This window comes from Peromyscus maniculatus, chromosome 15 (assembly GCF_049852395.1).
Source record: "Peromyscus maniculatus bairdii isolate BWxNUB_F1_BW_parent chromosome 15, HU_Pman_BW_mat_3.1, whole genome shotgun sequence".
NCBI classification, from domain to species: Eukaryota; Metazoa; Chordata; class Mammalia; order Rodentia; family Cricetidae; genus Peromyscus; species Peromyscus maniculatus.
This window is the reverse complement of record NC_134866.1, coordinates 78,156,639-78,168,398: the sequence shown is the minus strand read 5'-3', so window position 1 is coordinate 78,168,398 and position 11,760 is coordinate 78,156,639.

Genomic DNA, 11,760 nt, shown 5'->3' with positions numbered 1-11,760 from the left:
TGTCAGAATGAGGCTTCCTGCAGGCACCTTACGAGGAGAAATCTCAGGTACCAGCAACCTCTACTCCTTTTCTAACAACAGTTACGAAACTCTATTGCCCTGAGCGTCAATAAACAAATGCATTTACCTCATGCTGACATATTGCGTAAGCAGCTGGAGAGATGGCTCAGTGGCTAAGAGCATGTACTTCTCTTGCAGACGACCTGGGTTTGGTTCCCCGCCCACATGCCCCATCACGCAGATCACAATTGCCTGTAACTCCAGTTCCAGGAGATCTGACTCTCCCTGATCCATGTGGCCACCAGCAGACACACAGTGCATATAAATTCATGTAGACACACGTACATGCACATAAATAAAACATAAGTCTTTTAAAAAATATCGAATCACTTTAAAAGCGTATTTTGGATTATGACATAGACCCTGAGGAAATTAACATTGTTCCTGAACTTTGTTATTTTTTTCTTCCTAAAATTACGACTTTCCTCTTGGAATGGTTAGCTGTCCCTTTAGTTCCCATCTGGTTGTATGGTCCTCATAGTTTTCCATCGTCTGGCATGTCTGACGTATTCACAACATTGATCTGATAGTTTTTCCTAGGCTCTTCCTTCTTCCCCAACATTTCAGAGTTCTCATTATCTTTCCCTTATTAAATATGTTTCCTCAAGACCTCATAAGCGACCTTTGACTCCTGCCAGAAACTTATGCTAAACTAGGATTGCCCAGCTCTGCATCCAGCCACTGTCTTCTCGTGACCACGTTCACTTGAATTGGGATGTCAACAAGAAGGATTTAGAATGTATACACAGTGGCACCTTGTATTTAAACTTCCTAGTTAGAAGATTGGAGATGAATGTGCTTCTCCAGGCCCAATCTCTTTTTTTTTTTTTTTTTTTTTTTTTTGGCTTTTCGAGAAACAGGTTTCTCTCTGTAACAGCCTTAGCTGTCTTGGAACTCACTCTGTAGACCAGGCTGGCCTTGAACTCACAGAGATCGGACTGCCTTTGCCTCCCAAGTGCTGGAATTAAAGGTGTGTGCCACCACCACCTGGGCAGCCCAATCATTTGTTCCCATGTGAGGACGTAGATACATGGTGACTAACCTAGGCCAGGATGTGCTTTCTAAACAGCTCCAAACAGACATTATTCTAAATTGACCAGGTTAACTGCAGGTATCATCACCATGGATACGGTCCATAAAACACAGCATCCACATAGAATATCAATGCACACTTAACTATTGAAGGAATAAAGGGAATGATCAGACCATTGATTCAAAATCAAATGGGACTTTATGGGAACAGTGGTAGGAAGCATGGAATTAATGAAAGAATATGATATCAGGAAAGAAAAAATTACTTGATCAATTTTCCTATTGTTTAGCTGTTTTGCCTGCAAGTATGTCTGTGTACTATGTGAGTATTTGGTGCTGTAGAGGCCAGAAGATCCCCTCGAACTGGAGTTAAAACTGGTTGTAAGTCATCATGCCAATGCTGGGAATTGAACTCAGGCCCTCCAGAAAATTGCCAGTGTTCTTAACTGATGAGCCATCTCTCAAGGCCCAGATCTTACTAATGAGTTTTCTCAGACCATCTTGGAGCTCTGTTGCTTTATAAATCAGAATCACAGCAGAACTGCAAGAGCATTTTTTTTAAAGCTTTCTGATTTCTAGGTGCTATATTGAAAGTGAGGCAAAGACACAAATGTCATATGCAGGGGTCTTCAGTCCCATGAAAGCTAAACACAGTGCCAGGGTGAGTTGAGTCTCTGACATTGGGATTTGTCCCTGGAGTGACCTTTTACCTTCAAAGTCATCTTATGTGGACATCTGAGACTTGCTCATCATTTAGTTTGCATTTTTAGCCATCTACATTGAAGTTACAAGATCTGATCCTGGCCAAGCAGGAGACCACTGGAGGGGTCCCAAGGCTTTGGCACTTACTAGGCAAAGCAGCTTTCTAACTGCTAGGTGTGGTCAGATTTTTCTTTTGGGTTGCCAGCTCACAAACAACGACACAGAGACTTACTATTAATTATGAAAGCTGACCTTAGCTTGGGCTTTTCCCCAACTAGCTCTTATAACTTAAACTAACCTGTTTTTAATTAATCTATATTCTGCCACGTGGCTCGGTTTCCTCTCCTCTTTCCCATATGTCCAACTTCTTTAGTGTCTGGCTGGCATCTCTCAACCCCTGGCCCCAGATTCATCCCGAGTTCCTCTCTCTGCCTGGAAGTCCCACCTATTCTTTCCTGCCTAGCTATTGGCCATTCAGCTCTTTATTAAACCAATCACAGTGACATATCTTCACACAGTGTAAACAAATATTCTGCAACAGCCAGGCGAGGGGTAAACAGAAAGCTGAGGGTAAAATACAGTTTCAGACAGTACCAAGTGTCAATGTGGGGGGAATCTCTGATCCAGAGATTCAAGAACAACATCAGACTAGAAAAGACAGAAATAAAGATTTGCCATTTCTGCCATGAGCAGGGCTGGGACTTCAGTGCCCTCTTTTATGTGAATGACTGCTAGGTCATGGCTGGTTCTGCCTGGATTAAAGGCACCAGGTATTTTTCATAAGAACCCCTGTTTCCAAACCAAGAAGCAGTCTTCACTTTCTTTATCTGCAGCAAAGTAAAACTCAAGAGCCTCTGGAATCGCAGTGAGCAGTGCTCCCCAGAGCAGAAGCAGAAGGCAAAGGCATAGTCTGCATTAACGTATGCCCAGATCAGTAGCCATCTTTGACATTTTTAGAGGGTGGTAAGGGATAAAAATGTTGTGGGGGCTCACTTAAAAGTAGACTTAGTTCGACTGTGCACTTATTTTAAGGTGGCTTGACACTTGCTAGAAATTAGATCAAATGGCCAAAGAGAGACCAGGGCCTTGAACCCACCTTTTGTACCACTGTTTTCACAACAGAATTCTTTACTTCAACCATGAATAAGGCATGTTGGGAAAGATGTAGAGAAGGCCTGTGAAAAAGGTGTTTTTTGGTGGCGGGGGGTGGGGGGGAGTTATTGGGATAGTAATGGAGAATGGAACAAATGAACACATTGCCATACTACCTGACCCCAGTTAATATGTAAAATAGATAAAAGTTATTCCAAGAGGATGCATTCAATCTCCAGGCTACATTTCTACTTTTATCCATGCAGATAGACACGAACGAGAAGAATGGTGAAGAGGGACACTAAAACAGGAATGAGATCACTCCACCTTGTTGAGGAAAGGGGAGAGGAACGAATCGCTGTGCACTTCTAAAAGGGACATTGAAGAAAGAATGGCAAGCTCATTCTCCGTGCTCAGAGTGGATTTAAAGCTTATTCTCCATGCTCAGAGTGGAATTAAAGCTCATTCTCCACGCTCAGAGAGGAATTAAAGCTCATTCTCCATGCTCAGAGAGGAATGACCAAGGGAAAACAGACTGCAGCCAACCTGCAGAGGAGATGATGGAGCGGGGTTACAGACCCTTCTTCCCAGGGGCTGATCAATTAGAAGAGATGGACCTTTTCTAAGATGGCTCTCTTGCAGCTTCACCCATCCTCAACAGTGTCTGCACTACCCTCAGGCCTCAGTCACCCCTTTTCGCCAAACACACTTACAACCACACTCTACCTGGTGTGGTGGGAACAGACCCAGGGGACATCTTGGCGAGAATGACATGGGACCTTAAGATCATCCACTCTGTGATCCCTGACCTGCAGGAGAATAATGTTGATCGTGGCAGTATTTTACTCAGCCACCAGTAAATGATGTGACACCCACGGGACAGAGGGGAAGAAGCAGTTTTGACAGAAGGGGTGGCTGAGCTCTGACATCATCTCCAGTGGCCCTGCGAGAGCTTTAGAGGCTGGGAGAGCCACAATCATCCTTCTAAAGAACTATAGTGGTTTGATCTTTTCACTCTGTGTGGTGGTGTGAACAAGAATGGCCCCCCGTAGACTCATGTATTTGAATGCTTAATCACCAGAGAGTGGCACTGTTTGGAAGGATTAAAAAGAATTAGGAGGTGTGGCCTTGCTGGAGGAAGTACATCATAAGGGGTGGGCTTTGAGGTTTCAGGTGCCCAAGCCAAGCCCAGTCTCTCTCTCTCTCCCTGTTGCCTTCAGATCCGGGTACAGAACTCGCAGCTACCATGTCTACCTGCACTCTGCCATGCTTCTGCCAGGAGCATCGTGGACTGAACCTCTGGAACTGTAAGCAAGCCCCAGTTAAATGCTTTCTTTTATAAGCGCTGCCGTGGTCATGGTGTCTCTTCAAAGCAATAGAACACTGACTAAGAGATTCTGTTAGGGTCCATTCCATATGGGGACAGCAAGAGCTTCTTTATTGTTTTCTGTATGGACTATTCCACCTAGAGTGTAGTAGGGAGCGTTTCACTGAATGCAGCTAGCGTGCCAGTCAGCTTCCTTTCTCGAACCACTACCTGAGATGATCTAAAGGCAAAGGACACTTTGACTCATTTTTCTGGAGCTTTCCATCCAAGGCTGATTGGTACTGCTGGCTAGGCAGCACATGGCAAAACTACTATTTACCTCACAGCTGGGATGTAAAGGAGAGACAGACAGGTTTGGAGTCCTGTCGTCCCCTGCAATGGTATGCCTTATCATGACCTAAGTCATCCCACTAGGTTCCATCCTTGAAAGCTCCACCATTTCCTAGTAGCTCCTCAGGCTAAGGCCAAACCTTTTACATGCGAGCCTTGTAGGGGAATATTCCAGATCAAAACCATAGCAGGTAGGCATCATGATTCATTTAGATAATCCCCCATGGGTGGACACTTAGATTACTTTTATATTTCAAAGTATGCTTCAAGTACACATGAACACACAAGGTACACATCTGTATGGCAGTACATCTAAAAGCATTCAAGAAATTAGAATTGTAGGTAGCAGGCTTTCCATCCATGATCTAGTACTAATTTCTAGGACTTACCACACCTTTTACCCACCATCTATGCACCCCTGCTTCTCTACTAAGTCCTGAAACTTCACTCCATCTTCCTGAAGAATTCACTGTACTCACTAAACAGAAGCACAGGAAAACACCTAAAGATGGTCCAGGGGAGTTATATATACAACAGTAGGATAACCCATGTCAACATTCATCACTGTTGTGCCACACAGACATCAGGCCAATAAAAATGCCCAAACACTTGCTGAGATAAGACACAGAGAGCTATGGTCTGATCTTCACTCTCCAGTAGCTGACAACCAACACTATTCACTACTCAGGAGCCAGAAGAGCTGAGTCTGTAAGCTGGTTTTTCTTCCTGACAGGGTTCTAGTTATCTGAAGTGAAGCTGCCAGCAGCCTGTGAAGCAGACATTGTGTAGATCCTCCCTCTTACTCTGGGATCAGCATGTAGCTGTGTGACTGTGTGGTTACATCACTACACGGTATGAACAGAAGACATTGACTGAATGATGGGTTTCTCTTATTGTCATATACTTCTTCAATCCCAAGTGGGTTTTATTTGCTTCAGTAACAATCTCACATGTGTACTGCTCTGTGTCCAGTGTTCAAGTGACTTTCAAACTGCTTAACTTTGACAATGTAATCCATCTCCATTTCCATATATCCAAAACCAAACCTCACCAAGAGCACTTGGCTTTACTGTGCATGGTATTTTCTGGCATTTTCTAATGTAGTCTATTTTGTTTTGTAAAAGTGCTGCTCTCAACTCCCTTGATTCCACGATCCTTTAATGAGCCATGAATTGTTTCAAAAATATTGCTTTTTATGCCACCCATGGGCTTGACATATAATCCAGGTGTTTACCTGTGTAACAAAAAGCCTCCGCTATCTGCCTGCTGAATTTGTTCTTTCTTTAAAAGTTAAGAGTTCCTCCACCCCAAGTGTACCAAGTATACCGGAAGCAACATCTACCCGAGGCTTTCTCCCTCAGAGCTGCAGGACTGCGCTGTCTTTGCTCCTGGGAGTATCAGGAGTGCACCTGGCGAGGCCATTCTGCTTGATTGTCTGTCACAGCTGGGGAGATGCTTTCCCTGCAGTGTCAAAGGAAAGGAATGAATGCAAATTGGAGCCAGCCCCAGCCAGAAATCCATCTCCCACAGCTGACTGGGCTCCTGACAGGAGGAGGCTTGTGGTGCTGTCACTCAGAGGAGCGATCTGCTGCAGGGAGGAAAGGGAGAAGGTAAGAAAGAGATGCAGACAGACCTGTGTGGGTTCTCCCTTCTCTGTGCCTTCGCCCAATGCAAGGGGAATGAGCTCACACTTGGAATTAAGTAAGTTCAGTTCCAGGACATGGGGCAGGGCTGGGAGGCTCACATGGTTAAAGGAATCACCTGTGTGTCAGGTCTCTCTCTGGCCCATTACTGTGTGGTCAGTGCAGTACGTACAGTAAGAGCTAACATATGTTCAATGCTTCTTTTGCTTAAGCATTTACAAGCATTCTTCCATGTCAACCTCACATCACCATGCGGTAGATACAATATGGCTCCCAATTATGTGAGTGGGAAGATTGAAGCCTTCATGACTAATCACCATCGTCCAGGCTAGTATGAGATGGAGCCCAGACTAGAGCCCAGGCCTGCACCTACCAGCACCATCATGCATTATCTCTAGATTATAAATGGGAAAACAACTCCGAAACATTAAGTCAAAGCTAAGAGGTGATGGAACCTAGATCCACACAAACTTTACCTTGGCACCAGGGCCATGTTCTTTTATCAAAACCTCTCAGCTCTGCGGAGTTCACAGTGAACTGGAGGAATATAAGGGGGATGCGGTTTCTAATGCAAGCTTGAGTACATTAGGAAGGAAGAACCAGGGTGACTAACAAAGAATCCTGTCTTGTTTGGTTAACTCTCGACCAGTTTGCTGAGATGGAGAATGAGAAGAGTAAGTCTCCCAGAAATGATTTCCTGCCTTAGGGGGAATAACCACCTAAGCTGGAGGACCCCTCAGGACTCCTTAAAGACCAAAACAAAGTCTCAGTAAGGGCAAACTTGAATCTTTTAACTACCTGCTTTATAAGAGGTCAAGAAAAACATTACATTTGTTGCACATAAATAAACAGAGGTAAACTGGCTGTGGGCAAGAGCCATGCTATGTGGTTCTTCAATACTCAGCACCCAGTTCCTGCCCCACTGTTAGACTGTAAGCCTCCCAAAGGAATTTCTAGTGTCAGGGAAGCACACCTTTAATCCCAGCACTCAGGAGGCAGAGCCAGACAGATCTCTATGAGTTCGAGGCCAGCCTGGGCTACCAAGTGAGTTCCAGGAAAGGCGCAAAGCTACACAGAGAAACCTTGTCTTGAAAAACCAAAAAAAAAAAAAAAATAAATAAATAAATAAATAAATTGGAAAAAGAAGAGTGGCCTCTGGCAACCCCACTACAGGGTCTAAGTAATCATTGTAGTAGTTGTTATTATCACAGTCAGTTAATTTATAGGAGAATTCTAGAATCATTGCCTCAACAGGAATTTAATTCTTAGGCAACTTCTAAGCTTTAATTTTTATTCTATGTGTCTAGATGTTTTGTCTGTATGTATTGTACACAGCCCAGTACCCTTGGAGGTCAGAAAGTGGCATCAGATCCCCTGGAACAGGACGTACAGATGATCGTGCTGGGAACCAAACCTGGGTCCTTTGCAAGAGCAACAAATGCTGAACCATCTCTCAAGCCCCAGGAGCTGAATTCTGATGCTAATGACTTGGGAACTTATTGTTCTATATTAGGAAAGTCATAGCAATGGCCTTTGTATGTAATGACCTCTGTATAATGACCTCACTACACCATGAGGTCTTTTAGGACAGTGACTGCGCCCATCATGCTCATTATGGTAGCGGCTCCTCAACACAGCACCTGTCACACCATAGATGTTCAATAAACATTCCATGCCAAGTGAAGCTGTCAGTCTTGTTGCGTTCAAACAGAAAAATCACAGCTGGCAAACACCACACATCTGTTTATAAATTTGAGTCTAAAAGAATCAAGGCTTTGGTGGATGCGTATTGTCCCACATCTCTAGTAGGTAAGTGTAGCACTGATGATTAAATGACTCACAGTAGCCCAAAGCTAGCCACACTGGCTCTTTTCTCTAAAAAATTAAGAGTCCCATGGGTCCCTTCTCCCTTTGCTTGCTTTGATGCTCTTACAGCTGAAAATTTGCATGCATGGACAAAGGAGATATATAGTTCTCAGAACTGGAGTCACTACTGCTTCTGTATAAATTCATGCCACCCCACCCCCACCCAGGCCACACTCTGGCTGCCCAAACAAGATCAGTGTAACGGTAACAGCAGTGGCCAATGAGAACAGTAGATACTCCACATGATCCCACCCCCGATGAAGACCATCAATGGCTGCTGAGAGGGAGAGTTCATTTCCTCCAGGAATGAGTTCCTCAATGAGATGTCCAATCCCAAATGGTCAGTCTTGGATACATGCACATATGGACAACGCTAATTGTACTCTACTCAGTAGGTGTAACATACACACGTACGTACGTACGTACGTACGTACGTACACATAACAATAATAATTAAAGAAGAGAATTGGGGAGAGGAACATGGGAGAAATTTGAGAGGGGAGGAGAGGTGTGGGTGATGGAGATACAGTGTTATGTAGGAAGTTCTCAAAAATAAAATAAAAAAGATCAGTCAAGAAGACTGTCCACTTGCTCTAGTTATTGACCTATCTTGTGGTACAGGGTCAAGTGAAAATGGGACTAAAAATGGAAAAGAAAACATGATGATAAAATAGGGCAAAGGTGTTAATTGGAATGAAAGACTCTGACAAAGACTCAAGCAAGGTGCTTGTCTTTAAAAGGATCCCAAGTACAGTGGCCAGGAAGTGAAAACAAAACCACACACAGCCCTGGGGCCTCATGTTTTAGTTTCTAGTTTTACATTCATGAGAAAGAAAAAAAAAAAACAGGTAAAATTAAATGTGGGTCTCAGCATTACCAGTTAAATAGAAAAAGAAATTCAAATGTATCCATTAAGAATTATGACCATAGTGAGATAATACTTTACACCATTAGGGTGATACTTACCCAGAATAGGAAATAATAAGTGTTGGCTAGTCTATGGAGAAAATAGAACCCTGGTAGTAATGTAAAAGAAGTTGCTGCTATAAATTTGGTGGAAAAGAGTTTGACAGTACTATAAGACTATATAACCGCCGGGCGGTAGTGGCGCACGCCTTTAATCCCAGCACTCGGGAGGCAGAAGCAGGCAGATCTCTGTGAGTTCAAGGCCACCCTGGGCTATAGAGTGAGTTCCAGGAAAGGCGCAAAGCTACACAGAGAAACCCTGTCTCAAAAAAAAAAAAAAAAAAAAAAAAAAAAAAGACTAGATAACCCAGCAATTCCACTTCTAGGTAAATATCCAAAAACTGACATTGAAAATTGGAAGTTAGATATCATTCACAGTAATCAAAAGGTAGAAAGGACCCAGGTGTCCATCAACAGATAGGTGAATGAACAAAACATGGCACATACGTACAATGGAACATTATTCAGCCATAAAATGGAAGGGAGCCATGGCACTGGGCTACCTATCACACAGGTGAACCTTGGAAATATTATACTAAGTAAAATAAGGCAGACACAAAGATTCATGTAGTATGAATCCTATTAAGTGAGGTGGGTGCTCAGGCTGGTCAAGTTTAGAGTTAGAAAGAATATAATATAATATAATATAATATAATATAATAGAATAGAATAGAATAGAATAGAATAGAATAGAATAGAATAGAATAGAATAGAATAGAATAGACTGACCGCTGGGCCATGGGGGAAGGAGACCAGTACTTATTGTTAGCCTTGTAGACTGTGATGGCTGATCTTCATTGTCAATCTGATGGGGCTTAACATCGTATCTTCTGGACCCTCCCATTCTAGAGGAATAGGTTTTTGCAGCAAACCTGCTCCAGCAAGCCAAACAGTATTCAGGGTATCAATGGCAGAAGGGGATGCTGTTTGGAGCCTTTGGCAACCTCCATACAAGGATCACAGTGGAGGCCCATGGATTTTAGAGAAAGGCCCTGCTGTTATCTGTAGACAATTAGTCATCTATTGAGAAACAGACCTCGGCTTTCCATTGGGCATTAGCAGAAACTGGACGCTTGACAGTATGCTACTTGATTACCATGCAAGTTGAGTTGGATGGCATTTGACACAACATAACGTTGGATATGCACAGCAGCAATCCCTCATAAAATGGAAGTGGTATCTATGAGTCACTAGACTGAGAAAGGGGTTTCAGTGTCAGTGGGGGTGACTGATCCAGACTACTGAAGGCCACTGAACTGCTTCTCCATGATGGAGGTAGGAAGAGTATATCTGGAGTGCCAAAGATCCTGTAGGACATGTATCAGTTATCTGTCTCATTTCTGTGATCAAACACCTGGAAAAGAGCAATTTAATGGAGAAAGTGTACTTTGGCTCATGATTGTAGCTAGAATTTTCTTTGGGCCACCAACCAGTTCCCAAATAAAGACACAGAAACTTATTATTAGTTATGAATGCTCTGCCTTAGCTTAGGCTTGTCCCACTAGCTCTTTTAACTTAACTTAAGCTGTTTCTCTTCATCTACATTTTGCCTTGGGGCCTTTTACCTTTCTTTCATTCTGTATGTCCTACTTCCTCCATGTCTGTCTGAATGGCCCCTGATCTCCTTTTCTTTCCTCCTCAAACCTAGATTCCTTCTCCTACTTTCTCTCCCTGCCCAGAAGTCCCGCCTATACCTCCTCCCTCGCTATTGGCCCTTCAGCTTTTTATTAGACCAATCAGGTGCCTTAGGCAGGCAAGGCAAAACAGCAACACATGTTTACATAATTAAACAAATGCAACACACCTTTGCATAGTTAAACAAAAGATTTAAGGGTGCAGTGAGTGAGTAATGGCAGAGAAGGTGTCCTAGCAGAAGCTTAAGGCATCTGGTCACATTGGGTCCACGGTCAAGATGAAGAGAGAGATGTGAATGCTGGCAGTCAGCTTGTTTTGGTTTTTCTTTTCATTCCGAGTTAGACCCAGGCCATGGGGTGGTGACACCCACACCAAGAATTGGCCTCAAACAGCCTCATCTCACAGACAAACCTAGAAGGGCTGTGGGGTAGGTGGTGTTAAAGCTAGTCAATCTGGCAGTGAAAATGAGTCATCACAGTGCATCTCTTAGAGACACCACGCCCTTCAGTTAAAGTCCATGGAAACCACAGCTCTGTCTAGGCATAATGAGAAACAGCTCAGACCCTTCAGGAATGAAGGTGTGGATCTCCCCTCCCGTAAAGAGTAACGCTGCTAACGTGCATGCTGAGGGTAGGAGAATATGGAACGGGTAGTGAAGAGTAATTATAAATGTTCACTAAGGACACATGACCCATTACAAAACAAGGATTCTAATTGTCATGTGTGTTTCTTTCTTACTTGTTAAGAATATGTTTGTGAATATTTACATATATTATTTGCATATATTAAGCCTGTAAATATGTTTTTTTGCCTTTCCTATGCTTGCCATAGAACACAATGTTGATTGAGTCAATATCAGCATTTACCTGTTGTTCAGTCTGTATCATTGTGTATAAACTGTGGGATATTAAAACAGTAAGCATTCCTCAGGGGACTTTCTATTTTGAGAGAATTAGCATACTTTTTGTTCAGGATGGGATATTTATTTGGGGCTAAGTGGAATTATGACCCTGTTATTGTCTTTATTGGAATCTGATCATGGTATAAGGAGATAGGGTTGGGTGTCAAGTCGCCAAGGAGTGGACTTGTGAAAGTTGGTTTTGATGG